The sequence below is a fragment of the Canis lupus genome, chromosome 5, assembly GCF_048164855.1.
Source record: "Canis lupus baileyi chromosome 5, mCanLup2.hap1, whole genome shotgun sequence".
Taxonomy (NCBI): domain Eukaryota; kingdom Metazoa; phylum Chordata; class Mammalia; order Carnivora; family Canidae; genus Canis; species Canis lupus.
In genome coordinates, this window is record NC_132842.1 from 32,514,119 (window position 1) to 32,523,929 (window position 9,811).

The 9,811-nt window shown below is 43.8% G+C and overlaps 1 long non-coding RNA gene across 1 annotated transcript; it reads right to left on the reverse strand.

Moving 5' to 3' along the window:
- Window positions 1–2,196: 2,196 nt before the first annotated feature.
- On the reverse strand, window positions 2,197–4,874 carry LOC140633451 (uncharacterized). Its single transcript, XR_012031068.1, has 5 exons — window positions 4,737–4,874; window positions 3,216–3,281; window positions 2,808–2,900; window positions 2,501–2,651; window positions 2,197–2,414 (listed from the first exon to the last, which is right to left on the reverse strand). It is a non-coding gene; the product is annotated as an uncharacterized lncRNA (long non-coding RNA).
- Window positions 4,875–9,811: the final 4,937 nt, after the last annotated feature.

The window sequence follows — 9,811 nt, forward strand, 5'->3', positions numbered from 1 at the left end:
TAATCCAACATACTATTTTAATCACTGAAAAAAATCACTCTTGTTCATGCCCACGGAACCTGAAAACTCGTAGGATTTTCACTTTTAAAGAAGCGGACTATACAAGCTAGAAGCTGAGCTAGCTACCCGCCCCCCCTCCCCTGAAGACTGTCTGTAATGGTCTACCCTGCACCTCTGAGCTTCTGTACATCTGTCCGTTCTGGAATGTACCTCTGCAAGTCCTCAGTTGTCATGTAAACAAGGGAGAGTGTGGGGGGAACAACAAGGCATGCTAGATTCCCTTGCCACATTTGCTAGGCCAGCTCTTAGAGGTTAAGGGACAGGACCACTAACGTTCCCATGGATGTTGATAGGCATGCAAAGCACTCAAATATATATCAAGAATTTTTTTTTTTTTTACAATCTGAGAATATGATAGGATCAGTTGTTGAGGGGATTTTAAAGATTGGTCCAACCAACTAATTTCATAGATGAGAAAACAGAAGCTTAGAGAACTTACAAGGCTTAGGCAGCTATTGGTGGCAAGACCAGCACCAGAATTCAGGTTCTGTGCAGCTCTGCCCATTGCTTCTCTGCCTGTGTATATAAAGGAAAAACTCTAAGTCCCAGAGACCTTGTCTATATGGTTTTCCCTTTTGTACAGTAGTTTGAATCTAATGGATTGACTGTGTCATGCTTTCTAAAAACTCCTAGAAACCCACACAAGTGCACATAGACATATCTTGACAGCCTCCAAATATTGTGTACTGAGGAAATTCTCACAGTTAGCCCTGGGTGGGGCCAGATGCCTCGCAGGCCTTCTCCCCACCCAGGACGAACCCTCCATCTGTGGGTAGGGGGGCACCCAGGCTTGGAGATGGGTTGACAGGTCTACCCACCATGGAACCCCTTCAGCCCTGGGACAGCCGAGCCTCTGACGACATCAGGCTGCAAGCTTCCCATCACAGGCACACTATAAGGTGATGTGCAAATATTATAATTTCCCACACACACCAGGTCTGGAAATGCCTCAGGATAACATTTGGGCTGCATTTTGTGTATTGCGCTGAGTATTTCATAAACATTACCTCATACAATCCTCATGTCTATCTACATGCACGTCATCATCGTGCTTTAGTAGGCATAGGGAGGGGAGGGGACTTTCACAGAATACATCCTAGCCAGTGACTGGCCCTGGATCTCACACAGAGGACATGGGAAGGTTCCAGAAAAGCTTATCTAACCTATACCTGCAAATCATTGGAGTCAAACAAGACCAACAGATGCTCCTGCTATTAGCAGAAGAAAGCAGCAAATCGGATGAGATTCTACCTGAAGGAGGAGCTTGAACTCACCTGTGGATCGCTGGCATCCAGACAGAGCTAACACATGTGCCCACCTCACTAAATCACTCTAAGGCCACAGAGGAGGGAGGTAGAGCCAACTGAGCTGTCAGGCGCCGAAGACTGAAATACTTTCTACTGAACTTTCATCTTCAAAGCTCTGCTGGCTGGAAGGGTGACACCGGACCGCCCGCATGCAAGGTGCAAGTCTTCAGCGGCCCGTAGCCACTTGCACAAGTCCCCTTCGCGAAATATGTATTTCCCTCCGCCCACATCCCATCCTATCTGAGTAGGATGAAATGACACATTCCTTTTCCCAAGTGGGCTGCTTGCGCATATCAGCCACATCAAGAATTTGAAGAACGATAACGCGGAGCCCATAGTAACTTGCCGGCAGAATTTGCTCCACGAGGTAATCCAGCTGAGAGAGGCAATAGAGTCACACACAAATTCTAAATGCCATTTCAAAGCCAACCAGGGGCTGGAGAATCACTGATTTGTGTTTATGGTAATGACATTGAAAAGTCTAAAAATTATAGGGTTGTTTGCAGAGATGGGCGTCTTATAAAATAACGGCATCCAGCTTTGTGTAAACATGAAAGAAAGTCATCATGCTGTGGAGGGTGAAAAAAAAAAGTTTCTTTAAAAGAATGGAGAAAATAAGACTCCATTTCAGACCAAAAAAAAAACTTCAAAGGCTATCAGGATAGTCATGTAGTCATGGAATTTTAAAAAGAGAATCTCCCTCAAAGAATTCTCTAAAATTTCCTAAACTTAAAAGCATTATTTCTCTTCAGACACCTAATTGAAATTGCATTACCAAACCCTACAATACAACCTCTCACCAAGAAATAAAAACAGATTGCCTGCATAGTGGATGTTCCGTGCTTGCCACATTTATTTTTTTTATTAATTTTTTTTTGCTCTATTTTTATTGGAGTTAGATTTGCCAACATATAGTATAACACCCAGTGCTCATCCCATCAAGTGCCCCCCTCAGTGCCTGTCACCCAGTCACCCCGTCCCCAGCCCACATTTAAATACGATTATTGATCTTCTTCCCACGGTCAGGATACCAACATTCCATGGCAACTGCGAAAGAAAGACCAAGATAATATTTTCCACGGCAATATTTAGGCCCTTAGGGGGTATTTGCTTATGTTTAGAGGCTGTGTCACCTGAGAAGCGTGGGCAATGATCAGATGTCTTCTTGAGCATATTTTGGGGTTTTTTCCTAGTCACAAATGGCTTGCCCCTAAGCTGTTCAGAGGTTCCCATGGGTTGCATTCGGGGCCATCGCGTGAGCATCAACCTGCCCAGAGCAAAGGCCTGCATGGATGGAATGAGAGTCTCTCAGCCTTTGAGGCATTTGAATTCCATTAACCCCAGGGGCAGTATATGGAGAGGCTTTTCAATGTGTCATCTCTGTGATCCACAAAAGCCATTCGACACCCCAGGTCGGCCTTCATCGGCCAGTTGGCCTACCTCTGCTCAGCACATGGGGAATAACCGCACTCACTCCTGGAACAGCCGTGAGGACTCCCGACAGGAGCAATTCAGAAGCATCCCCTCCAGTGCCTGAAATAGCACGGGGACTCAGTAATCTCGGCCCTTCCTGTTATTGGTTCACACTGATACTAATGATCTCAGTAGTGTAGACACTACATTTTTAGGAAGCGTGAGCAGATAGTTGCATTTCACAATATAAAATGTGAATGCATTATTTTAACAATTTCCCTTGGATCATAGAGCTTGAAATATATATTATTTCATGGGTTTTAAAATTGAATGAGATATATTACCGAGTCTTTAAGTGTCGTAGGAATGATCAGTACTATTATGCCTTTGGGACCTCTGTACGTAACATATATGTTTACATGTGTGTATATTTACCTAAGTTTAGTCACTTCAGAGATCTTGGCAGATACGTTGATGCTGGATTCTTCAACACCATTTGTTCTGAAAAACAAATATATCACAGAAACAAAACCACAGCTTGGGAAGATACCCTCTTAGCAAATACGGGGCTTATAGTAAACTGTCTGTTGTAGGCTAAAGTTGTGTCACTCACAGTGGTTGCACTCAAGTATCTGCAAACTCAATAGCTATTCCAACCGCTTCTATATTGAGGCTTCCCCTTAAATCAATATCTCGTTTTCTCTGAAATCTATTCAGAAAAAGCAGCACATGTAATCAGCTCTTCTGGCTAATGGTATCGTGTACAATATATTCAGTTACAGAGGATTTGAGGACGATCAAAGCAGAACCTTGGGCTTCCAGGGCTTGCCCTGGAAGCTGCGGGAAGAGAAGTCCTTTTCCATTTGACAACGAAGTAAGAATTTTCACAAAACATTTTCTTAAAAAAAAAATACACAATATCAACTAGACATCAATAATCAATTTTTTTAGAGGGGGAGGAGGTGCTGAGACAGAGGGAGAGAGAGAATCTCAAGCCGACTCTCTGATGAGCACAGAATCCACAAGGGGCTCGATCTTAGTACCCTGAGATCAGGACCTGAACCGAAATGAAGAGTTGGGTGTTTGAGCCACCCACGATCTCAGATTTTTTAAAAAGAAAAAACATTTGGATAAAGAAGATGTGGTTTATGTATACAATGGAATATTCCTCAGCCATTAGAAATGACAAATACCCACCATTTGCTTCAACGTGGATGGAACTGGCGGGTATTATGCTGAGTGAAGTAAGTCAATCGGAGAAGGACAAACATTGTACGGTCTCATTCATTTGGGGAATATAAATAATAGTGAAAGGGAATATAAGGGAAGGGAGAAGAAATGTGTGGGAAATATCAGAAAGGGAGACAGAACGTAAAGACTGCTAACTCTGGGAAACGAACTAGGGGTGATGGAAGGGGAGGAGGGCGGGGGTGGGGGTGAATGGGTGACGGGCGCTGAGTGGGGCACTTGACGGGATGAGGACTGGTGTTATTCTGTATGTTGTAAATTGAACACCAATAAAAAATAAATTTATTATTAAAAAAAAGAAAAAAAAGAAAAAACATTTGAGGAGACCAGGGAATTTTTTTAAAGTTCCATAATATATTTCTACAATATCCTATTTATCTTGAATTCTCAGAAACGTATTATTAGAAATCTTTGCATTCACAAAAACACGCACATTCATGCCATTTAGATCTTTACCAGACAGTCCCTGACACCCTCGCATACACAATAAAAATTATTTACTCCCTGCAAAGGACCAACGTCAAAACACTTTAAGGATATGGGCAAATGAATTCTTCCGTCTTTGATTTCTTCTTGACTGCATACAAGAGAAAAATAGATGCTAATGACAGCCAAAGGAAAACCTTATTTTCTGAGTGATCCAACATATCCAAAGAAATACTGACTTCTAAAAAATACACATTTTTTTAAAATGGATTATTTACAAACCTCAAGTATAAAACAATTACATGGTGTGTAGGTACAGACGCAGTGCTTCCTCTCATTGGAGCCTAGCACCATCCTTTTCACCACGCTTTCCTTGCTAGCTAGCCAACATGCTTTTGTTTTATCATTCAAGGCCTAGCCCTGATTTCTGACATCACAAGACAGTGTTGCTATGGGAACGGTGGCTTTGTGTGTCCCTGAGGAAACAAAGGGTGGGTTCCATGTGAGGATTTCAGAGCAAACCTGGTCCCCTGTGTTAGTAACTGGTTGTGGTCACCAGCATATTAAATATTATCAGCAAAATTCCATTCATCCTTTACAAGTCCTGTTTCCAGTAAATCCTTCTTTCAATACATGACATTATAACCCTGGCACACAAAAAACGAGGTTTTGCAAGGTTTGGAAGCTCACCTTTCAAAAGCAGGTAGCAGGATTTTGAATCCTGGCTTTTGTCTTTGGAACTCCAGGTCACAGCTGTTCTGGGAGATTTCAGATTCTCTTGTCACTTTTTTTTTTTTTTTTTTTTTTTTTTTTTTTATCTTGGTGCCCATATGACAAATTTTAAAGTAGATGAAGAGTCAATCCGGTAGTCCTGCAGCTCTCCCAACTCCCAGCCATTGCCATTTGGCTAAATTCAAGTACCTGATTTACATGTGTAGACAACCCTAGTGAAAAAGCCAGAAAAATTCAAAATCTCCATTAAAAAACCTTGTAGTGATTGAAGTTATAGTATTACATCAAATAAGTTCTGTCAAGTGACTGTATAATTGTTTACAGATATGATGTATTTATTCACCACACTGTGCATTTTTTTAAGATTTATTTATTTATTTTAGAGAGAGAAAGGGAGGAGCAACAGAGAGAGAGAGACAGAGAATCTCAAGATCTCAAGCAGGCACCCCACTGAGCATGGAGAATGACTCGGGGCTCGATCCCAGGACCCCTAGCCTAGATCATGACCTGAGCCAAAACTCAAGAGTCGGACCCTTGACAGACTGAGCCACCCAGGCGCCCCTACTTGTTCATTCTTAAACTATTTTAACTTGTTTTCCTTCCAACATTCCTGCAGTAAAATAAACGAATCATTAAGTGTACAGTCGTGCTCCTTACCCAGAGCGGATATGTTCCAACAATCCCAGGGGAGGCCTGAAATCGAGGAGCTTCATCGACACCCAGAATCTTTGAATCATAGCCTTTCAAAGGTTCTGACAGCTACCTTTGTGAGTTTACTTGACCAACGTCGTAGTTTCTGGAAATGGGACATATGGCACCAGAGTATATATTCTTGCGTGTCTGGTGGTAGTATGTCGGGCGGATATGCATCCACACTTTGTCCTGTCTACATTCCACGGCGTGACTATATCCCACATCATTTAGCATTAGACTGGAAACACTAGAGCTGTTTCCACTTTGGGGCCATTGTGATGAAGCCACAGTAAACTTTTTCATAAATGCCTTTTTGTGGATATCTGCACTCTTTGTTCTTGGCTGACATTGTTAGATTCACTTATTCTAATTGTTTCTCTGTTTATTCTAAAGGATTGCTTATCTGTATATTCTAAAGGATTTTCTATCTAGGCAACCATGGTGTCTTTGCAAAACGATAGTTTTATTTCTTTATTCCCAATTTCTTTTGCTTGGCTGTTGCACGGGACAGGGATCCTGGTCGATCACTGGATGGAAGTCGCTATACTGGATTCCCACTCTGAAGCAGAAAGCTTTCAAGATTTGGTTATCAAGTATATTTTCTGTAGCTTGCTTTTAGTGGATTCTCTTCATTATATAAAGGAAACCTCCCCCTCTGTTTGTAGTTTGCTGAGAGTTTTTCCTTGAATGGGTGCTGAACATAACAAGTGCTTACTTTGCATTTTATGGATGATCTCATGTGATTTCCCTTCTTTAATATGTTTAATATGATAAATCACATCGTTTGAATTCTCAGTGTTAAACCTGCATCCATAGGATCAGCCCAACGTGGTTGTGATGCGTTATTCTTTGTATCACCATTGGTTTGGCTGTTAATACTCCGCCTACGAGATAGTACCTGTGTTGATGACGATTTGCCTGCACTTTTCTTGTCCCCCGAGGGCCCGTTATGCCGTGGCAGTGAAGTCACACTGGCCTCACGGGAAGTCCGCAGGTGTTTCCCATATTCCGTGGTCCAGATCCGTTTGTGTACGATTCGCACAAATTCTTCCTTAAGTCTTGACGACTTAACGCTGTTAATTCTCCAGGATCTGAGCTCTAAATTACAGATTCCATTCACAGAAATAAGATCATGAACATTTTCTATTTCTTCTCATCTTCATTCATTTGTTCACGTCATCTTAAATCTCAAACTGATTTGCAAAACACTGTTCGAGACACTCTCTTGTTTCCCACTGCCCAGAGCCTATGAGTAGATCGCCTTCCCTCACAGTAGGAACTTTCCAGATGTAAGATAAGGATCTTAGATGGAGAGATTATCCTGGATTATCTGAGTGGTCCCAGTGCAATCCGAGGCATCCTTTAAGAGAGAGGGGGCAGCTGGGGGCTTTGTGTTGGAGGGGAGCCCAGGCCAGAGCGCCGTGAGCCCGAAAGCAGGACGCAGCCCCCGAGTGCAGGTCCCTCTACCTGCGGAGAGTGACACTGCTTCTCCTGAGTGCCCCCAAAGGAACATGTTCCTGCATTCACCCTGCCCCCACCCCACAGCACCCATGTGGCCTGCTCACCTCCAGGCCTAGAGGCCCCTACATCCGTGTTGTTAGCCCCAGCGCCAGGAAACGATCTGCCATTATCCGCCACGTTGTTAGGATCCGCAGTGATGCTGCATTTCTTTCCTTTCCCCATATTCTGCATTTGTGCTTTTCCATTTTTTTTTTTCCTGACCAGGTTTGCTAAGTTGTGTCTGTTTTATCAATTGATTCAGAGAACCAGGTTTTGAATTCATTGATTCCCTGGGCTGTCCAGTTTATATCTCTTTGATAACTGCTTTCATGTCTATTATTCTAACACTAATCAGTCACTTCTAATCTGTCTGGCTTTATTCGGGTTTTCTTCTCCTGTCTCCTAACATAGGTTACTTACAGCCCAGTTATACATCCAAAGATACACGTGCATACGAGTATGGCAAGAAATGTGTGAGAATCCGTATGGTAGTCTTGGCACAATCACCTGAACAGGAAGTAATTTAAATGTCCATCAGTTGCCGTGTGTGTTCAACCTAGAGTTTGGGGGCGCTTGGGTGGCCTAGTCCGTGAGGTGTCCGACTCTTGACTTTGGCTCAGGTCATGATCTCGGGATGGTGAAATGGAGCACTGCATTGGGCCCTGTGCTGGACACATGGAGTCTGCTGAAAATTCTCTCTCTCTCTACCCCTCCCCCTCCCCACCACCTGTTATCTTGTTCACATACCCTCTCTCTCAAAAAATAAAAATTGGGACGCTTGAATGGCTCAGTGGTTGAGCATCTGTCTTGGGCTCAGGGTGTGATCCCAAGGTCCTGGGATCGAGTCCCACGTCGAGCTCCCTGCATGGAGCCTGCTTCTCCCTCTGCCTGTGTCTCTACCTCTCTCTCTCTCTGTGTTTCTCATTAATGAATGAATGAATGAATGAATGATTAATTAATTAATTTAATTAAAAGAATACACTAAGGAGTTTGACTTTTATCCTGAAAAACTGTGGGGCAGGGTAGGCAGGGCACTCACTGGCTTCCAGCACATGAATGACATTATCAGCAGGTGTTTTTGAAAGATCTTCTCTGGCACAGTTTGGAGATGCATCGGAGAGGGCCAGGCTGGGTGAATCTGAGCCAAGTGGAAGGTCGTTTAATAACCTAGGAGACGATGTACTGGCAGAGGGAGTGACAAGGATGGACAGGTGCAAGCGGTAATATTAATATTAATGAGATGAAGCCCGTGGCTCATGGTTGGATATGGGGTGAGTGATGGCCACAGTCAGGGCTGTTTCTGGGGCTGAGGCATCTTTCCTGTCCATTCCGTTCAATTTCTTCCACTTCTCCACGTCACCGCACACCCTAGACAGCTTGCTTCCCAAACCTTCTCCCTGTGCGACAAGTGGATAACAGGCTCCGAGGATTTGCTTCTGCGTCCACGATCTGCCCTGGTTCTTCAGTGGCTTCTTCTCAACCTTAGCTCCACTCGTTGACTTTTCAGAGGAATTCCAGGCCCTTTCTGCCTCTCTGTCTACACTGTGTTCTTAAGTGCATCCATCTTCCTGGGTTTAAGTACTACGCTAATGTCTCACAAATATGTATGTTTATCTAATCATACTCTGGTCCCTCAACCACAGACTCTGCCCCCCAGCCCCCTACACACACACATACTCCATCTTCAACCAACTGTCCTAAAATCACTGCATGCCCTATGCAGAGAGGGGAAACCCACTTTCCAGCCCTATATCCACCCCATCCCTTTTCTTTCTCAACCATCTTTAGCTCAGAAAAGTGGATTCTTATCTATTCAGTTACTTAAGCCAAACCTGAGTTCATTTTCTCTCTCATTTTATTTAGTCCTGTGTTTTAAAGCTTCATATTATATCTATAAGGGGATTTAAAAAAATTAAAAAGTTCTTACCAAGGTCTGCAGAACCTGTGAAAACCAGGCCACATCCATTCACCTCTCAGAACCCTTGCCCGGCACTTTCCAAGTATTCAGTAAGCTCTGGACACCTTGGGCCCCCTCTGCCTCTCAAGGAGCCACCGTTGCTTTGCTGTGTGCACTCCCTCTGCTGCAAAAGCTCTTCCCCTACTTCTCATGCACTCGGGCCCTCCCTAGCCCCTCTCTCCAGGAATGCCTCTCGCCTCTGCCCTTTCTCCCTCATCCCTGCACCGAGACTACATTATTTCTGGCGCTTACTATGGGTGGTAACAACACTTGCATCTTCTGTTCCTGGTGTATCATTGCCTGTATCCCCTGCTGAGCTGAGAGCTCCATGGAGACAGAGACCAGACCTTTGTCTTCACCCACAGTAAGACAGGGTTGATTGATGTGGGGCAGGAAAATATTCGGACTGGTCTTTAATAAGTTGAGCCACAATGTTAAGGATGGTTATTTCTGAGGGCATGTGGGTGGCTCAGTT